Consider the following 21,092-nt stretch of genomic DNA (forward strand, 5'->3'; position numbering starts at 1 on the left):
CAATATCTAATTACTAACATTTACTGAGTGCTTACTGTAGACTAGTAGTGTGCTAACTTTTTCTATGTGTATTTTCTTAGTCACTTCTGTCAAAAACCCTATGAAATAGGTAAAATTATCAGTCCATTTTTAAAATAAGAGGAAACAAATATAAAGGGGTTAAGAGACATGCCTGAGGTCATATGACCACTAAGTTGGAGAACCTGGATTTGAATTTAGAGAGCCAAATGCCATAGTCTGCTCTAACCATGGAAAATATGCAACTGTACAAAGAATCAATCTTTGAAAATGACAAATGCAAGAGCTTCCCAGAATGGTTAAGGGATGCTGAAGTCCTAATATTTATGAAACAAACAAACAAAAATCTCAGTTATCCGTGACAGATTTTTCCCTTTCTATAATACACCCTTCAACAGCCACCCATAAATATGTTCTCTTGCTCCATCCATCTCTAAATAAATCCTGAATGAATCTACTTCTCTGCACCTCTGGTACAAGCCAAACTCATCTCTCAATTGGACCCTATCTTGCTGTTTCCATACTTGCTTCCGTCAATCCATTCTCCACAGAGCAGCCAGACCAATCTTATGTAAAAACATAAATCCGATCACATCACTCTCTTGTTTAAAATCCTCCAGCAGCTCTTCATGGAGCTTGGAATGAAATCCCCACTCCTTACCTTGAACGTTCTCTCCTTCTCTAAGCTCATTTCTTACCACTTGCCCTGTTCATGTCACTCAAGCAGCGCTGGCGTTCATTTGGTTCCTGGGTTATATTCTCACTGGTGACCTCTGCTCTAGCCATGACTTCCTCCTGGAATGCTTAGTCCCATGATCATTTCATGTCATCTCCTGTCATTCAAGTGTCAGCTTTAATGCCACCTCCTCAGAGAGGCCTTCTCTGAGCCCTCCAGCTACAGAACCCCTCTCTATCACACCATCTTCTTCAAATTCTTTGCACGTTACTCATCACTATAATTATCTGTTTACTATGTGTCTCCCCCACTGCCACGTGAGCTCAATGGGACTCAGAACCTTCTTCTGTCTCTTTCGCTGCTGCATCCCCAGTGACTAGGGTCATGCTCAGTTAAGGAAGGAGTACGTGAAAAAACCCACACAGGCACCGGGGATAAAAATGAGCTGACAGGCAATGCGTCTCTGCAATTACCTCCAGAAACAGAAAGCCTTCCTACATTACAATATGCCATTGGTTGGACATGGAATCAAGACTGTGAAATTCTGGGAAATACATGATCGGGTTTAGAAAGTTGAGTTCATGAAGTAAGTGAATGAACTGAAATACTGATATCTTTCCTGGTTTCTGTGTTTCTGGCAAAATACTAATATTTTATCAAATTATGAATATCTAAAATGTGAGGGAAGTATATGACAGGCATTCTGTATTATTACTTATATTACAAAAGTGACTCAGATTTTCCTATATTTGTATTAATATAGGATGATTGGGTCTGGAAATGGAAAAGTAATTAAAATAGAATGGATTAATTATGCTGGGTGACAGATAAGCTGGCTTAATTATACAAAAAACCTGATTCATACTGACAGCACATCCGGATGGTTGGCAATTAAAAAACACTAGAATGTCATGGATAGGAAAAATTAAGTCACAGAATGTCACACATAAAGAGGGACCTCTTACAAAAGTGTAAATCAAGACGAGGTATGTCATCATTTATTCTTCATAGTCACTGCATCCATTTGTATCTGTCCAGCTCCTGAATGCTTTGAAAAGATGCATTAACACTTTGGCAGCACTAAAGAGGTTTTTAAAGAGTTGCTTTCTAAATAATTCCTCTATAATTTCAGAATTAATGACGGTCTCTGTGTAGTATCTGAGTTACCTGCAGGAAGAACATTAGCTGGCGCAGAATTATCAGTCAATATCATTATCCTACTTCAAGCAGGGTTTAGATTAATTCCAAGCTTTTATTAAAAATAAGAGTGCCAAAATGACCATGTTGGACTGGAACTTCTTACTGCCCCACCTCACCCAACCTTAAGAGCATGGACGTTAGATTAAGTCATTTCCCTCTTGGCAGCTCACAAAACTTATCTAGGATCCACCTACAGCTGTCATTCCAGCCTGGGTTCCCAAGTCTCTGTAGGTTTGCTCTTGCCTGGATTTTCCCTCTTTACCTGGCCCCTTAGCCAATGATTCATCTGGACATCTTATCTGACTTTTGTTGTTGTTTGGGTTGATTTCCTGTCTGGCAGCTGCCCAGAGGCTACCTCCTCTCCATGCCCTCCAAGTCCTCTGTGCCCAACCATCACCCTCACCATTCCTTATTTCCATATCACCACATCCTGTCAATTTTATCATAATCTTCTTTTGAATTTGGCTAGGCTTTTTTGTCTACTCTCTATTTTTGTACTCACCATCTCTCAGCCCTTAGAGTCCAAAAGTCTCCTATTTGATTGACTTGTTACCTGTCCCTTCTCATTGCAGTCTTAAGCTCCACAGAGCTGCTGGAGATAAATTCTAAGACAAAATAAAAGTGAAAACTAATTTGATCATTAAAGACCTTGGCTGGCATCTGGTGGCCCAGAGGATGAAGGCCAGAATAATCAGCAGGTGTAAATGTATCTTCGACCTAAGTTCTATCTTCTACTGCTCTTTATCATGCACCCTCCAGGGTATTTTTCAGATATTACTTGAACCCGAGCCTTGTCTTTACACATACTGCTTTCCATGCCCAGAATCCCCTATCTACTGCATCCCCTTTGCTTGGCAGACTCCGACCCTCCTGAGTCCCAATCAAAGGCAGCACAGTTTGTGAATGCTTACTAGACAGAGACAGGCATGCCCTGGTCACCCCATAGCACTTTGTTCACCCCTATATAACATCATGTATTTTACTTTATTATAAATATAATATTTTTAATTTATTTATTTTTAGTCTGTCTCCCACCATTAGACTTGTGAATTCATGGGAGGCAAGGACTTCCTCATATATAATTATTATAATTAGGAATGAAATGCCACGTAGCATACTGATGCTACAGAAGTTAAAAAAAAATTTATAAGGATATACTGTGAACAATAACTTTATTTCTAATAAATTAGAAAACATGGGTGAAATGAACAAATTCTAGAAACAGAAATTACTGAAACTGACTCAAGGAAAAGAAAATCTGAAGAGATCTACAGCAAGTTAAAAAATTTCAATTAGGTATTAAAAATCTTCCCAAAGAAAATCACCACCCCAGAGTATTTAACTGATATATCAATATTTAAAGAAATAATCCCTTACACTTTCAGGAAAGAGTAGAAGGAACACTTCAACTCATTCTTTAAGTCTATATTATCCTAAACCCCAAATGAGACAATAACATCAAAAGAAAAAACACAAAACAAAAACTGCAGACCAATATATATCCCTCATGAACACTGAGGCAAAAACTCTTAGCAAGATACTAGCAAACTGACCCCAGCAATATATACACTGTCACCAAAGGGGATATAGTACAAGAATGATAGGTTTAATGTGGAATATGCCACATTAATACAGGGCATGACCGTATGATCACTCCAAAGATGCAGAAAAACTTTTGCCAAAATCTAATACCCATTCAACCACAGGGAACAAAAAGTAATTTCTTTGCCCTGATAAAGGGCACTTACACAAAACCCTACAATTAGCACCATGTTTCATGGCTTAAGACTGAATATTTTCCACTTATGATCAGGAACACATTATCACTTATAGTCAACATTTTACTGGAGGTTGTAGTCAGTGCAGTGAAGAAAAAATTAAAAATAAAGGCATCTAGACTGAAAAGGAAAAAAAAAATATTCTCAGATGACAAGGTCTTGTATGTAGAAAACCCTGAGGAATCCAGAGGAAAAATACAATGACTAATAAACGATTTCAACAAGGTGGCTGGATAGACTATACAAATCAACAGTATTTCTCTATACTCACAATAAACAATCCAAAAATGAAATAGAAAAACTGCATTTACAATAGCATTAAAATAATAAAACACTGAAAAACAAATTTAACAAAAGCAACGCAATACATACGTTGTAAACCATAAGACCTTGCTGAGAGAAAGATCTAAAAGGAGATCTTTCATCTTCATGGATAGGAAGACTCAATATTGTTAGCATGGCAATCCTCACCAGTTACAGGCTCGAGATTCTCCAAACTTATCTACAGATCCAACACAGTCCCTATCAGAACCCCAGCATATTTTGCAATTATTTTTTCAGTGCCATCATTGAAATGAAGTTTTAAAGCACACTTTGGTCAGTCTTGCTCATTATCTGATCTGTTAAGTACACCAACTGGTATCAAACAGAAAAGACAGTAGAGGGACTAACTGTGGTTCTAGAACCAAAATCCCCGTGTCTGAATCCCAGCTCTTCACCTGCTAGCTGTGTGACTTCAGGCAAATTAAAAGATGTCTTTTTTTTTTTATTTATCATGTGGAATCAAAATTACTAGTATCAAGCTTATGAGGTTGTTGTGAAGATTAGATGGAGTCTTTCAACACCACCTGGCATGTGGTAAATACTCCATAAATGTTGTAATTATTCTATCAAACAATTTGGGGAATCAAAGATTAAAGCATCTTTTATTACTTATGATAATTTTTAGCACTGAAAGATTTATAGTAAAGTAGCTACAACAATCATGATCTTATCCCACATTGTAGTTCTTAAAATGATCAAATTTTCAAGATAGTTTTCAAAGGTTTAGGGAAAACCATAGTTAAAATGTAATTTTAAAAATATCACCAGTTTAGGGTTTCCCTGGTGGTGCAGGGGTTAAGAATCCGCCTGCCAATGCAGGGATCACGGGTTTGAGCCCTGGTCTGGGAAGATCCCACATGCCGCGGAGCAACTAAGCCCGTGCGCCACAACTACTGAGCCTGTGCTCTAGAGCCCGCAAGCCACAACTACTGAGCCCATGCACCTAGAGCCTGTGCTCTGCAACAAGAGAAGCCACTGCAATGAGAAGCCCACGCATTGCAATGAAGAGGAGCCCCTGCTCGCAGCAACCAGAGAAAGCCCGTGTGGAGCAATGGAGACCCAACTCAGCCAAAAATAAAGAAATAAAGGCTTAAGTTAAAAAAAAAATATCACCAGTTTATCCAAATACTCTTAAAAGTTCCCAGTAGGAATTCACTAACTGTATTACTGCTATACCTCAATACACTTTAGGAAAAAAGAGTAAACTATAAAAGATAACAATGCTGGGCTTATTTCTGGTAATATTGTGGAAAAGAACCCTCACAAATATGACACTAAAACAACCCAAATATGGCATACAAATATCTAAAAATATATATTTAAAAATGTGTCACATAGTTTGAATGAAACTAAGCAATACACAGAGGCCCAAGGCACAGTGAAAGCAGTAATCTCAGAAAATAAGGGATCTCTGAGGCCAGCTTTTGGTTATTTCCCACTAAGCCCTGGTGACCTCTAATGTTGATTTTTGTCTTCTGTGGGTGCAGGGTAGATTGGACACAAAGCACAGAGCCCCAAAGTGGTGAGTCTAACAGGAAATCCTTACAAAAGGCCATGACCCCAAAGAGCTAAGACCTTCAGTGTGAGGGTGAATCCGAAATCAATCTTCATCACCAAGAAAACCTGCTGCTATACCATTCACACTAGGTGGAAAAAAAAAACAACCTCCTTGATATTCGTAATCACAAGCTTGGCCTCTTGTAGGTTAGCAGTGCAAATTCATTTTATTTAAAGTCTGACAAGGAATTCCCTGGTGGTCCAGTGGTTAGGACTCCATGCTTCCACTACAGGGGGCACGGGTTCGATCCCTGCTCGGGGAACTGTGAATAAGACACTGCATGCCGCGCTGTGACCCCTAGTGCTTGAGAAGCATAATTTCTCACAAGTCCTAATGAATTTCAGCAAATTAAAAGTTTCACAGACTATTAAGCCACACGCACTCACACACACGAATTCCTGGGGTTTATCCCAGGAATGCAATGATTCTTCAATATACACAAATCAATCAATGTGATACAATCATATTAACAAACTGAAGAATAAAAACCACATGATCATCTCAACAGATGCAGAAAAAGCTTTTGACAAAATTCAACACCCATTTATGATAAAAACTCTCCAGAGAGTGGGCATAGAGAGAGCCTACCTCAACATAATAAAGGCCATATATGACAAACCCACAGCAAACATCATTCTCAACGGTGAAAAACTGAAACAATTTCCTCTAAGATCAGGAACAAGAGAAGGATGTCTACTCCCGCCACTATTATTCAACATAGTTTTGGAAGTTCCAGCCGTGGCAATCAGAGAAAAAGAAATAAAGGGAATACAAATTGGAAAAGAAGTAGTAAAACTGTCACTGTTTGCAGATGACATGATACTATACATAGAAAATCCTAAAGATGCCACCAGAAAACTACTAGAACTAATCATTGAATCTGGTAAGATTGCAGGATTCAAAATTAATGCACAGAAACCTCTGGCATTCCTACACACCAACAACAAAAAATCAGAAAGAGAAATTAAGGAAACAATCCCATTTACCATCGCAACAAAAAGAATAAAATACCTAGGAATAAGCCTGCCCAAGGAGGCGAAAGACTTGTACTCAGAAAACTATAAAACACTGATGAAAGAAATCAAAGATGACATAAACAGATGGAGAAATATACCATATTCTTAGATTGGAAGAATCAATATTGTGAAAATGACTATACTACCCGGGGCAATCTACAGATTCAATGCAGTCCCTATCAAACTACCAATGGCATTCTTCACAGAATTAGAACAAAAAATTTTACAATTCGTATGGAAACACAAAAGACCCCAAATAGCCCAAGCAATCTTGAGAAAGAAAAATGGAGCTGGAGGAATCAGGCTCCCAGACTTCAGACTATACTACAAAGCTACAGTAATCAAGACAGTATGGTACTGGCACAGAAACAGGAATATAGATCAGTGGTACAGGATAGAATGCCCAGAGATAAACCCATGCACATATAGGCACCTAATTTATGACAAAGGAGGCAAGAACATACAATGGAGAAAAGACAGCCTCTTCAATAAGTGGTGCTGGGAAAACTGGACAGCTACATGCAAATGAATGAAATCAGAACACTCCCTAACACCATACACAAAAATAAACTCCAAATGGATTAAAGACCAAAATGTAAGATCAGACACCATAAAACTATTAGAGGAAAACATAGGAAAAACACTCTTTGATATAAACCACAGAAAGATCTTTTTTGACCCACCTCCTAGAGTAATGAAAATAAAAACAAACAAATGGGACTTAATTAAACTTAAAAGCTTTTGCACAGCAAAGGAAACCATAAATAAGACAAAAAGACAACCCTCAGAATGGGAGAAAATATTTGCAAATGAAACAACAGACAAAGGATTAATCTCCAAAATATACAAACAGCTCATGGAGCTCAGTATCAAAAAAACAATCCAATTAAAAAATGGGCAGAAGACATAAATAGACATTTTACCAAGTAAGACATACAGAGGGCCAAGAGGCACATGAAAAGATGCTCAACATCACTAATTGTTAGAGAAATGCAAATCAAAACTACAATGAGGTATCACCTCACACCAGTCAGAATGACCATTATCAAAAAATCTAGAAACAAATGCTGGAGAGAGTGCAGAGAAAAGGGAATCCTCCTGCACTGTTGGTGGGAATGTAAATTGATACAACCACTATGGAAAACAGTATGGAGGTTCCTTAAAAAACTAAAAATAGAACAACCATATGACCCAGCAATCCCACTACTGGGCATATACCCTGAGAAAACCATAATTCAGAAAGAGACATGTACCACATGTTCATTGCAGCACTATTTACAACAGCCAGGACATGGAAGCAACCTAAGTGTCCATCAACAGATGAATGGATAAAGAAGTTGTGGCACATAGATACAATGGAATAATGCTCAGCCATAAAAAGAAACAAAATTGAGTTATTTGTAGTGAGGTGGATGGACCTAGAGTCTGTTATACAGAGTGAAGTAAGTCAGAAAGAGAAAAACAAATACCGTATGTTAACACACATATATGGAATCTAAAAAAAAAAAAAAAAAAAAATGGTACTGATGAACCTATTGGCAGGGCAGTAATAAAGATGTAGACACACAGAATGGACCTGAGGACACGGGGTGGGAGGGGGAAGCTGGGGTGAAGTGAGAGTAGCATTGACATATATACACTACCAAATGTAAAATAGTTAGCTAGCGGGAAGCAGCAGCATAGCACAGAGAGATCAGCTCAGTGCTTTGCAATGACCTAGAGGGGTGGGACAGGGAGGATGAGAGGGAGGCTCGAGAGGGAGGGGATACGGGGACATATGTATGCATATGGCTGATTCACTTTGGTATACAACAGAAACTAACACATATTGTGAAGCAATTATACTCCAGTAAAGATCTATTTAAAAAAAGAGAAATATCTAGACTGTCAGCCTAGAATTAAATAAGCAACAAAGTAATCTTTCCGCAAAAGAGGATATTTTTAGAAAAACAAAAAGTGAGTTTCCTGCCTTCTTTGTTTCGTATCAATTATTTTATTTTTTCCAGTTTCACTGAGACATAATTGACATATAGCAATATATAGGTTTAAGGTGTACAGAATAATAATTTGACTTATATACATCATGCTTATCACAAGTTTAATGAACACCCATCATCTCATATAGATACAAAATTGAATAGAAAAAAATTTGTGTGTGATGAGAACTCTTTGGATTTACTCTTTCATATATAAAAGTGTTAATTATATTTACCATGTTGTACATTACATCCCTAGTACTTAGTTATCTTAGAAGTTTGTACATTTTGACTGTCTTTATCCATTGCTCACCCCTCCCTCTGATAACCACAAATCTGGTCTCTTTTTCTATGAATGAGTTTGTTTGTTTCTGGACCTACAACTAACCCATGTTAGTTCCTGTTACACAATATAGTGATTTTTTTCTATACATTTCAGAATGATCACCACGATAAGTCTAGTTAAGATACATCACCATACAAAGATATTGCATACTTTCTGACTATATTCCCCATGCTGTACATTTCATACCTGTGACTCACTTATTTTGCAACTGGAAGTTAGTACCTCAATCTCCCTCACCTGTTTCTTTCCTCTCCCTACACCCCTCCTCTCTAGCAAACACCTGTTTGGTCTCTGTATCTATACTGTTTTGTTATGTTTGTTCATTTGTTTTGTTTCCCAGATGCCACATTGTAAGTGAAATCACACAGTATTTGTCTTTCTCTATCTGACTTATTTTGATTAGTGTGTGTGTGTGTGTGTGTGTGTGTGTGTGTGTGTATACACACACACACACACCATATCTTCTTTATCCATTCATCTACTGATGGGTGCTTGGGTTGCTTCCATATCTTGGTTATTGTAAATAATGCTGCAATGGGCATAGGGGTGCATGTATCTTTTCTAATTAGTGCTTTCATTTTCTTTGGATAAAATAGCCAGGAGTGAAATTGCTGGATAAGGTTGTTGTATTTTTAATTTTTTGTGGAACCTCCATACGTTTTCCATAGGGGCTGCACCAGTTTACATTCCCACCAACACTGCACAAGGGTTTCCTTTTCTTCACATCTTCACCAACACTTGTTGTCTTTTTGATAATAGCCATTCTGACAGGTATGAGGTGATATCTCATTGTGGTTTTCTTTTTTTTTTTTTTTAACTTTTATACTAAGTATTTTATTGTATGCTGCCACCAGTGTATATAAAATAATTACCCTTGTGAAACAGAAATTCATGAATATTCAGAGAGGTAGACTGACAAAAGTTGAAGTTTGTATAGTATGGCACATGTTATAGAGACAGGCTTTTTTTTTGTACAGGCTTCAGATTTAGCTTTCCTTTGAATATTCACCGGTTTATGAAAAGTGGTTTAAAAACCTTGCAAAGATTCATTTTACTACAAAAAGGAACAGACTTTCTGAGGTCTGAAGGGATTTGTACTTGAAGATACTCCGGTCAGCAGGGGGTCATGTTGAGCATTCTGCAGACAGAATTGTTTCAAATCTGCAGCTGCCTGGGAAACCTTCACGCGGTTGAGCCCGGCCTCCAGCCGGAGCTGTTGAACCACTTTCTTCATAGTGGCGACGCTGGAGGAACCAGACATGGCGCACGCGAGAGCTGGGCAGATCGGCAATCCGTCGGTGGATCGGTGGTGGGTCCGCAGGGCCAGACGGCGGGACGGCGGAGCGGCCCTCATTGTGGTTTTGATTTGCATTTTCCTGATGATTAGTGATGGTGAACATCTTTTCATATGCCTGCTGGTCGTCTGTGTTTCTTCTTTGGAAAAATGTCTATTCAGATCCTCTTCCCATTTTTAATCAGGTTGTTTGTTTTTTGATGTTGAGTTGTACAAGTTCTTTATATAGTTTGGATATTAACCCCCTATCGGATATATTGTCAGTAAATATCTTCTCCCATTCAGTAGGTGGCCTTTTCATTTGGTTGATAGTTCCCTTCACTGTGCAAAAGATTTTTAGTTTGATGTAGTCTCATTTGCTTATTTTTGCTTTTGTTTCACTTGCCTGAGGCAACATATTCAAAAAAAGATTACTAAGACTGATGTCAAAGAGTTATTGCCTATGTTTTCTTCTATATGCTTTATGGTTTCAGGTCTTACATTTAAGTCTTTAATCCATTTTGAATTTAATTTTGTGCATGGTGTGAGACAGTAGTCCAGTTTGATTCTTTTGCATGTAGCTGTCCAGTTTTCCCAACACCATTTACTGAAAAGGATGTCTTTTTCCCCACTGTATATTCTTCCCTCCTTTGTTGTAGATTAATTGCCCATATAAATGTTGGTTCATTTCTGAGCTCTCTATTCTGTGGCTTATTTCTTTAGAAGGAAATTCTAACGGATTTATTTCAGGTAGAAGAAAATTTGAGATGCAAGAAGTATTGGTGTGTAAATAAACTGGTAGATATACAGCTAAGCCTAAAAATAAATTAGTTGCTACATCTAACTAAAAGGCTTCTGTACACCAATGAAACCAACAAGGAAGCAAAAAGAGAGAGGATATTTGCAAATCGTGTATCAAATAAGGGGTTAATATCCAAATTATACAAAGAACTCATACAGCTCAACAACAAAAGAACAAACAATCCAATTAAAAAATGGGCAGAGAATCTGAATAGACATTTTTCCAACGAAGACATACAGATGGCCAATAAGTAGATGAAAAGATGCTCAACATCACTAATCATCAGGGAAGTGCAAACCAAAACCATAGTGAGTTATCATCTCACACCTGTCAGAATGGCTTTTGTCAAAATGACAAGAAATTACAAGTGTTGGTGAGGATCTGTAGAAAAAAAGGACCCTCATGCACTGCTGGTGGGAATGTAAATTGGTGCAGCTGTGGAAAACAATATGAAGTTTCCTCAAAAAATTAAAAATAGAAATACCATATGACCCAGCAATTCCACCTCTGGGTATGTAAACAAAGAAAATAATAGAATGTTGTATCTATGAAACTAATAATGTTGTATGTCAATTATACTTTAAAAACTAGTAACATAAAATCATAACATTTAATATTGGGGCTTAAAAAGGTAGAATTAAAAAGTCTTAGATAGGGACTTCCCTGGTGATGCAGTGGTTACGACTCAGCGCTCCCAATGCAGGGGGCCTGGGTTTGATCCCTGGTCAGGGAACTAGATCCCACAGGCATGCCGCAACTGAGAGTTCGCATGCCGCAACAAAGGAGCTGGTGAGCCTCAACTAAGGAGCCCACGTGCTGCAACTAAGACCCAGGGCAACCAAATAAATAAATTTAAAAAAAAATCTTAGATAAAAATAATAGCATGATGAGAATAAAACCTTAGATCCTGGGCTTCCCTGGTGGCGCAGTGGTTAAGAATCCACCTGCCAATACAGGGGACATGGGTTCAAGCCTGGGTTCGGGAAGATCCCACATGCCGCGGAGCAACTAAGCCCGTGCGCCACAACTATTGAGCCTGTGCTCTAGAGCCCGTGAGCCACAACTACTGAGCCCGTGTGCCACAACTACTGCCCTCAGTATTCACAACATATTGGGGCCAGACAGCAGTCAGCTAAGAATGGGGTTCCCAGTAATGCATAGCAAGTTCTAGAATAGAGGGATAAGCAAAACGCTACTAGAGCAGGAAGAGAGGAATGATTAATTTTGTCTAATGATCAGGGAGAGTTTATCAGAGAAGATGACAATTAAGTTAGGACTTGAAATATAGACAAGATTTTCTCAGGTAGAAAGGAAGAAATATCTTCTAGAAGAGTAGCAGCATGAGGAAAATGAGGAGGGCTTAAGAAGTTCAGGATGTGTTAGAGGAACACCAAGTAGTGTAGTTTGTTGTACGATGTACGGGGTTATATTATAATTAGTCTATAAATTATCAGTCTTTTGCTGTTCCTCTGTGTTCTGGGAATTTGGGGTCAACAGCATTTATTTCTCATAATCAAATGGGAGGGGAAAGAATACATACAGAGGAACATACAGAACAAAAGTAATTCATCATCCACTTCAGTCAACTCCAAGAAAAACATTTTCATACCATGTCCAAAATGCAACTTACTTACTTACTTACAGGGGTCTCCCTGCACTTGGCTGACCTGTCTGTTTAGAGTAATTCATCAGTCAGCCAGTTCTCCATTTGTTCAGACTCTACCATGTACCCAACACTCACTCAGCTGGGTGTTGGGGAAACAAAACACTGCATGGTCCCCAACGCAAACGAACTTGCTTAAGCAGAGTCAAAACTAAGGCACCTGTAGAAAACAGAAAACAATTCCATATTAAACTGAATGGAACACGTTCTAGACACCAGACTGATTTTGAAGCCCTAGCTGGGGAAAGATTTTGGAGAAGCTATGACTTGAAAATGAGTAGAATTCAGAAAAAGAATAGGGTAGAAAAGAGAGCTTTCCTGATGGACAAGACCACCTGGAGCTTAGGGGGTAGGGGTCTGTGAACAAAACTTCCTAATGGGATAGGGAATCAAATTATGGTAATGGGACCAAATTACTGAAGGTCTTGAAAACAAGGGATGTGGATTTGATGAAGTAGGCATGGTGATGACATGATAAATGTGATCTTACGGAAAGATACAAAGGGAAACACTCCATACGGCAGATATGACAAAGAAGAAACAGGAATAGGGAGGATCACTTGGAAACTGCGTCAGTAATCCATACACAAGGTAAAGAGAGCTTATGCCCTGATTACAGCGGGAAAAGAAGGGGTGCAAAGGAGAGACATTTAACGGGATATTGAGTGACAGATTTTATATATACGAGAAAGAGCTGGCATAGTACGGCTGTTAAGAGGAATCCTGGGTTTGAATACTGGCTTGGTTAAACATCAAGGGCATATCCAGGGCTAGATCATAAGCCTTTAAAAACCTCAGAATGTCCATACTATCTACCTCATTGGGATTAAATCAATATAAAGTACTTCTCACACAGTAACTTTTCAGTAAAAGTTGGCTTGTACCACCACCACCATCACACCAGAGTGATTACAATTTTTCTGCCTTATAAAATAGCTATTTTTCTTTTGTAATTGATAGGTGTCTTGTATGGAAATACTTTGAGACTATAAAGTGTCCTGTTGTTCCTCAACCTTTCATCCACTAGTTAGAGCATCTGTTGAAGATCCTTGCCTCAAATTATTACAGTTGGCAAATAATGATTTTCTATTTCTATCATTTTTTACATTTATCAATTAACTTTCTATTGTGAGGAAGCGCTCTCTCCCTTCCCATCCATCTGTACTTTCATCCACCCAGCCACTCACCCATCTGTCTACCCACCTGCCTACATCAGTAAGGATGCTTACATTAATTAACAAAGGGTGAAAATAGTAATAAACAAGAAAAAAAATCAGTCCCTGACTATTATCAAACAGGAGCAGATCTGGCTCTCACACCTAGGTGATGGTGTTCCCTTGCTGAATGTAAATAATTTCATAGAACACCAATATTAGATGCTCTATGACCATGCTGGAATGAAACAAAAACAGAACCACTCCATAATCACATGTGGATACAGAAAAAAAAAAAACAAGAATACTGTCCAAACCACAAAAAATGACCAACATCCTCCTCTCCCCACTGACGTGAGTGTTGCTTCTTTATCAAACACAGGTTTAGCTTTGCTCCATTCCTCGTCTTCTATATACAAATTATTAATATAACCAACAGTGAAACCGCCCATTTTGATAGCACCCACTCTAGAGTAAAACCACATTTCCTTGAAACCTCCCCCCAATAATTGATCGTATAAGTCCAAATCTGATAATAAGCACCTTTTAATACACTCTTACTGAGATGCCCCACGGTCCCTCATGGTGTGCACTTTCCCTTGTTGTCCTGAGCCAACAAACCCAACTTTGTTTAACCAGAGGTGTATTCCCAGGGGGTCTCTGGCTGGAGGACATCAACAATAATTTTGCAATGGAGAAACCTGGCAGACACCATCTTAAATAAGTGATCAACTAACATTACGAGAAATGGAACAAAATCAATAACCTATTCCTCCTGATACCATGTCCTGAGGAGGACACATCATTTTTGTAATATTCCTGCAAAAAAAGCGTAATATAAATTTAACCATGAAGAGGGCTTCTCTGGTGGTGCGGTGGTTAAGAATCCACTTGCCAGTGCGGGGGACACGGGTTCAAGCCCTGGTCCTGGAAGATCCCACATGCCGCAGAGCAACTAAGCCCGTGCACCACAACTACTGAGCCTGCGCTCTAGAGCCCGTGAGCCACAACTACTGAGCCCACGTGCCCTAGAACCTGTGCTCCGCTACAAGACAAGCCATCGCAATGAGAAGCCCGCGCACTACAACAAAGAGTAGCTCCCGCTCACCGCAGCTAAAGAAAGCCCGTGCACAGCAACAAAGACCTAATGCAGCCAAAAATAAATAATAATAAATATTTTAAAAATCTTAAAAAAAATTTAATCATGAAGAAACATTATTCTACAAAATAACTGATGTATGCTCCTCAAGAATATTAATGTCAAGGACTAAGGAACTGTACTGAATTACAGATGGCTATAGAGACATGACATCTGAATGCAACCCATGATCCAGTATTATTGCGGCAAGGGGTAAATTAGGATCTACAGGTTAGGGAATACTGAATTCATGTTAGTTTCCTAATTGATAACTGTATTGTTATATAAGGAAATGTCCTTATTTTTAGGAAATACACATTGAAGCATTTAAGTGCAGAAGATACAGATATATGTTAGAATTATAGGTGTGTGTATACACACATACACATACATAGACATAGAGAGGGTGGGAGGGGGGATAAAGCAAATGTGGTAAAATACTATCATTTGGGGACTCCTGATGAAGGGTATAAGTAAATTCACTTTACTCTTCTTGCAACTTTTCTGTAAGTCTGAAATGACAGTCCTTTCTCATTATCTGCAGTAATGTTCTATGAAGTTTCTGTCAACACAGAATTAGGGAACATTGAAGCCTTGCTCCTAAGAGAGATAAAAGGCTAGGTTCCTGCGAGCCTCTGGTCACAGTATTTTTTTTTTTTCTTCAACCGATCAGTACAAAACCTGTTTTATGTGTGTTCTGTTTAAAGACCTTATTTAATATATATTGCTGATTCACTCACATTGGCCCACAGCACTACGACTCATGACTCATGCCTGAGTGAAGCTTGTTAGTGCATAGGTTTTCTCCCTAATGCACTTTGCAGCTCTCTTACACTCAGGAACACTATGCTCACGTGCTTTGGCACTGTACTTTGAAGCCATTTTGCATAGCAAAATTCCCAAGAAAAAAACCCACAAAAATGTGGAAAATGTGGCACTGAATAGACCATGAAAAGAGCACTTGTTTGCAGTATTAAGCTGAGACAAGAAGGCACAGTGTTCCCCTGTTCAGCCTCGGCAGGGAACTGGGCACACTGGGCAACTCAAATGTCTCACCCATCTGCACGTGTCCATGATGACCGCAAAAGCACCGCGAGTATCGATTTGGGGGGGGGGCGTGTTAAAAATTTTATCCAGTGGATGAATTCACTAACATGCAATCTGTGAATAATGAGGATTGACTGTATGTCAAAATAAAAAGTTAACGAAATATACTTTCAACCTGGAAGACTAGAAACATAGTAGTACAATAAAATAAGTTCGTCTTTGGGCAGGAGAGTTGTTCTGGAAGGGAAGATACTATTTAATTTAGGATATCATATGTTTGGAAGGTTGTCCCAGAAATGCATCAGATACATTTGGAAATCCAGGAGCTGATGAAAGCCAAATTAGAGTAGCAGATGAAGTTTATGGGAATTATTGGTTACACAGTAGAGATAATTGAAGCCAAAATCAGAGCAAAGGAAGACTCAGATTTTGTGCCTAACCCGTAAGACAAGTGAGGATTAAATAATTACAATGAAGAAATGCAGAATCAAGGCTATTGAATCAGGAAAGGGGCACACAGTGAAACCTGCCTTTGCTTTGGCAAAGCTATTAAAATACATGCACTGAGTAAGGAGCAGCAGACAGTTTCAGTGAGACAGATATATATATGAGATTTGACTAGATAGAGCTTTCCAGATGCAATGGGCTGCTTAAAAAGACAGATTTGCTGCTATTCAAACACAGGGTATAGGTCATTTACCGGGATGGGAGCATTATGGAATACTCTGGATGATCTTTTAAGACCTGCATGATTCTAATGTTCTAATTTTTTGCTAACCCTTTTCTTTGGAGTCTTAAATGATTACCATATATTTCATCAATCATGAAGCAGGTCTCAGATCCTTAAAAATAATCAGACCTATCAAAGCAAAATTTTTCTGTCATAGGCAAAAAATTGTTGTCATGGAAGAAACCATAGTCCATTTCATTGGAATATCTAGAACATGGAGATAAAGGCAGAAGCCCCATCTTCACCAGCGTTGTCCACACTCTCCCTTAGTTTGCTGCTGTCTTACAAATAAGCAACAGGTGAGATGGACATTTGGGGCCTGGGACACATCCTTCTTAGCTGCTCCTTATGGAAAGTCAGCATGAGATAAGCTCTACAGAGCAGGAAATGGGTACTTGGGGCTTGACGGAAAAAAAAAAAAAAAAAAAAAGGCAGACAGTCCTGGGAATTCCGTACTAGGTTGTGATCTTTAGTACCAAGGATTTCTCTGAAATAGCGTGGCATCAACTGCTAGTTAGTAGTATACTAAAGTTAAAACTGTCAAGAGCATTAATACTCATTCCCGAGCTGTTGTATACCTACTCTTTCACTGGTGTGTGGGAGCCCTGGGGACATTAGCGATTGTTACAGCAACAAAATTGGAAGCTCTCACACCTGTCTTACTGTGTCAGCTCTGTGGTTCCCCTCTCATTACTTTCTCACCCGACAACACAGAAAACCTCCCCTCCATGAGGGTGCTGGCGGCGGGGGTGGGGGGAGACTGCCTGTGACTTGCAGAACACTCTTGACTCGACTTGTCTTCTGACATTTACCTATAAACTTTTTACTGTGCTTTTGATTAGTTCAGAATGTTTACTGACAGGCCTCCTTTGGTTTTCTGAAGTCCGAACTTTTTTTTTTTTTTTTTTTAATGCACAGTGTCCCAGGCTTAACATTTGTTAAGTACTAATCAGTAATACATGGTTTGCAAGAACTGGTAGGAATAACAATAGATGAAGGTTCCTTCCACATTAATAAGAAAGCACTTTAAATTCTTACTATCATTAGTAAAAGCAAATATTCATTCTTCATATAAATTGCTCTTGTTACATACTATCAACACCATCCTCCACCATCTGGTTACAAAATAAACTAAATGTACAAATGTATAAGAGAAATAATACTTTAAAGGGAATTAATATAATGTACTATACACAGCTATTAGAAAAGGAAGGTAATTAATCCATTTTGGCAACATATGAAATGCAAAAGTGATAAACATTCACATGTCATAGTTGATGTTCATCAAAAATTGGCCAATTGGAAGATCATATTTAAATTGACATTTTTGTTCTAAAAAAACTTCCTCCTGAAGACATCAAATAGGGATCAAAAGAACTCCCATAATGACTGCTTTTAGGGACAAACATGGATTCGTTAGATACTGCTAATGAATTATTAGCAAATATGTATTGCTCCCTTGCCATGAGCACATATACCTATATACATATATTTAAAATCTAATGCTATGTGATCCTGTTAATATAATTAACCCAAAATGATCTTCAGTGAGAGGGTCTAAGGAGTCAGCACACATTCAGACAATTTTTCCATTTTTTCAAGAACGGAGAATTCCAGCAAAGTGTTTAATGTGCTACCTATACCAAAGATATAGGTAAGATGGTGCCTTAATTTTGTTTTGAAATACGTTTAAATATCTTGATCCTTATAAATTTATGGATGTGTTCATCTGGTCTTGTCACTATACGGGTGAGCTGTCTTAGTCATGTCACACGATATGAAGAACATTAATATAATCTCACACAGAAAAAAAAATCAGCCAAAGTGTTAGCAGAGTTATCCCTCACTCCAATGCATTGATCAATAATATATTAATATTATTATTAGTGTGTAATTCTAAATACTCCTCATAGCTGAAGGCTGTAAAAGTCTACTTTTAATCCTTTAAAGGATATTTTTACTTTACTTTTTCCCAAAGTCTCAATATTGAATGTTATAAAATTATTTTTAGGGCTTCCCTGATGGCACAGTGGTTGGGAATCTGCCTGCCAATGCAGGGGACACAGTATGAGCCCTCATCCAGGAAGATCCCACATGCTGCGGAGCAACTAAGCCCGTGCGCCACAACTACTGAGCCTATTCTCTAGAGCCTGCAAGCCACAACTACTGAGCCTGCGTGCCGCGACTACCGAAGCCCGTGCGCCTAGAGCCCATGCTCTGCAACGAAGAGTAGCCCCCGCTCGCCGCAACTAGAGAAAGTCCACGTGCAGCAATGAGGACCCAATGCAGCCAAAAATAAATAAAAATTAAAAAAAAAAACAACTTTTAGCATTTGCTTTCAAATGAAATATTCAATGCTCAATGCTTTCATGGAACATTTTCCCTTAAAAATCCATTATACTAAAAGTAAATATCTGCATGGAGCCCACGAGACTGATGTAATTAAATTTACAAAAAGGTAATGGAGATTTTATCCGCAATAGCATGCAGTTCAACGCAACAGCTGAGTCATTACGTTTTTTCCCCTATATAATCTGGGATGAACAAAATGTTGCATTTAAGGTTTTTTTTTTTAATATCTCACAGCAATCTTTAGATTGGACTATTATTTTGTTATGGCATCTCAATTTTATTGCAAGATATTAAAAAAATGCAAGAAAATCAGAGTGATATGAAAGTGAGAACTTGGCCACATTTAGTTATTTTTAAATTGCTGAACTAACTACTCAGGGAAGGCCTGCTCGTGAGAATGGTTACCCCTGCAGCACACCCTGGGCTGATCTCGGGCCTCTGAAGTAGATGGCTAAATTCAGGCCTTTAGTCAAAGAATCCCTGTGATCCCTTTCAGGTTTGGTCTCAGGGTTCCAGACTAGACAGAGCTGCGTATTTTAAGAAGTCGATTAAACCAAAACTTTGTCATATCATTTTTTTTTCTACACCTCCTTAGTGAAATACATTCCCAAGTATTTAATTCCTTTAGTCATATCATTTAACTCTAGGACTCTTTAACTCGTCCTCTTAGAATTGCTTCTTTCTGAAACAACAATGCAGCCAATTCTAGATGACAGTCAAAAGCTAATCCAATAAACCAATAATTTTATCTAGGGAGTGAAGAGTGAAGATGATGATGGCTCAGAATGTCAAATACCTTCACCTTCTCCTGATAAATGTTGCAAGAATCCAAGATGGATTTACTCCATCTTCTTTTCCAGCTTTCACTTTCTGGCACCTTCCTCCTTGCTCTCTATACCTTATTTCCATTTTCCAACCTGCCATTTGTTTTCTTGCGCTGTTTCCACATGCCTGTAATCTAACTCCTGCAGGTAATCCGCTTTACCTAGTTTATTCCTGCTTGTCCTCTAGATTATCAGCTTAAGGCAATTTCTTCCAGGAAGGCTTTTCTGACTACCTACAACCTCCCAGCAGGCCTAAGTTCCATCTGCCTGCTATACACTCCTGTAACACACTGTACTTCTGATTTGGGATACTGGGCACACTTAAAATCACTAAGGATTGCCTTCAACTCTAGGTTGAAGCTCTTGAGGGCAGGAACCATGTTTGTCTTTTTCAGGGCTATATCCCCACTGCCTGGCACACAGGAGAGGCTCAATAACTATTTTTTGAACATAGTAAACAAATGACTAATAGTTATTGGCTTTTGTGTCAATCTCCTGTGCTGTTACATCTACATGTTTTATTCATCTTGGCATCCTCAATGTCTAGGCCCAATACCTGCTACAAAGTATGCTGTTAATAAATGCTGGCTGATATTATTTCTGAAATGGTGTACTTATCTAACTTTCTAAGGACAGCTTCTTCTTCCCTTAGCTTACCTGCAACTGTGAGAAAGGAATTAGAAGATGGTTAAATTATTATAGCCTCAGAAAATTGCATGGATGTGAAAATGGAAGATGGATTGCTCATTCAACCTTCACGCAGAGCACCTATGCATGTGACCAAATCCAAACAATGTTTTTTTTTTTTTTTAAATGAGGAAAAAAGCATTTGCCAATAATCGGTTGCTTGAAACTAATCTGTGGTGGAAAAAAATCAGAACAGTGATTGCCTCTGGGGCGGGGGGTGGGGGGACGGGCGAATGACTGGGAAGGGACATAAGGGAAATTTCAGGGGATGAAAACATTCTATATTTAGTTTAAGGTTTATTCAAAACATATCCAATGGTGCACTTGGGACTTACACATTTCACTGCATGTAAATGTTACCTCAAAAAGCAAATGAAAGATCTGTCAAGTACTGAACTCTATTTAATGATACTCACGATGTGATATGTTAAGGGTGAAGTGTACTGATGATTGCAATTTACTTTGAAATGCATATAATAAAAAAGGGGTGGAGAAACATATGATAAATATGTAAAATATTAATTGTAGAA

General features: G+C 38.5%; 1 protein-coding gene and 1 pseudogene across 1 annotated transcript in view; both read right to left on the reverse strand.

Annotated features, from left to right (window-relative positions):
* NWD2 (NACHT and WD repeat domain containing 2) overlaps positions 1–21,092 on the reverse strand; it is a 191,641-nt gene that overhangs the window by 114,352 nt on the left and 56,197 nt on the right. The window lies entirely within an intron of this gene.
* LOC137763789 (guanine nucleotide-binding protein G(I)/G(S)/G(O) subunit gamma-5 pseudogene) lies at positions 9,866–10,223 on the reverse strand (annotated as a pseudogene).

Source organism: Eschrichtius robustus, chromosome 4 (genome assembly GCF_028021215.1).
Source record: "Eschrichtius robustus isolate mEscRob2 chromosome 4, mEscRob2.pri, whole genome shotgun sequence".
Lineage (NCBI taxonomy): Eukaryota > Metazoa > Chordata > Mammalia > Artiodactyla > Eschrichtiidae > Eschrichtius > Eschrichtius robustus.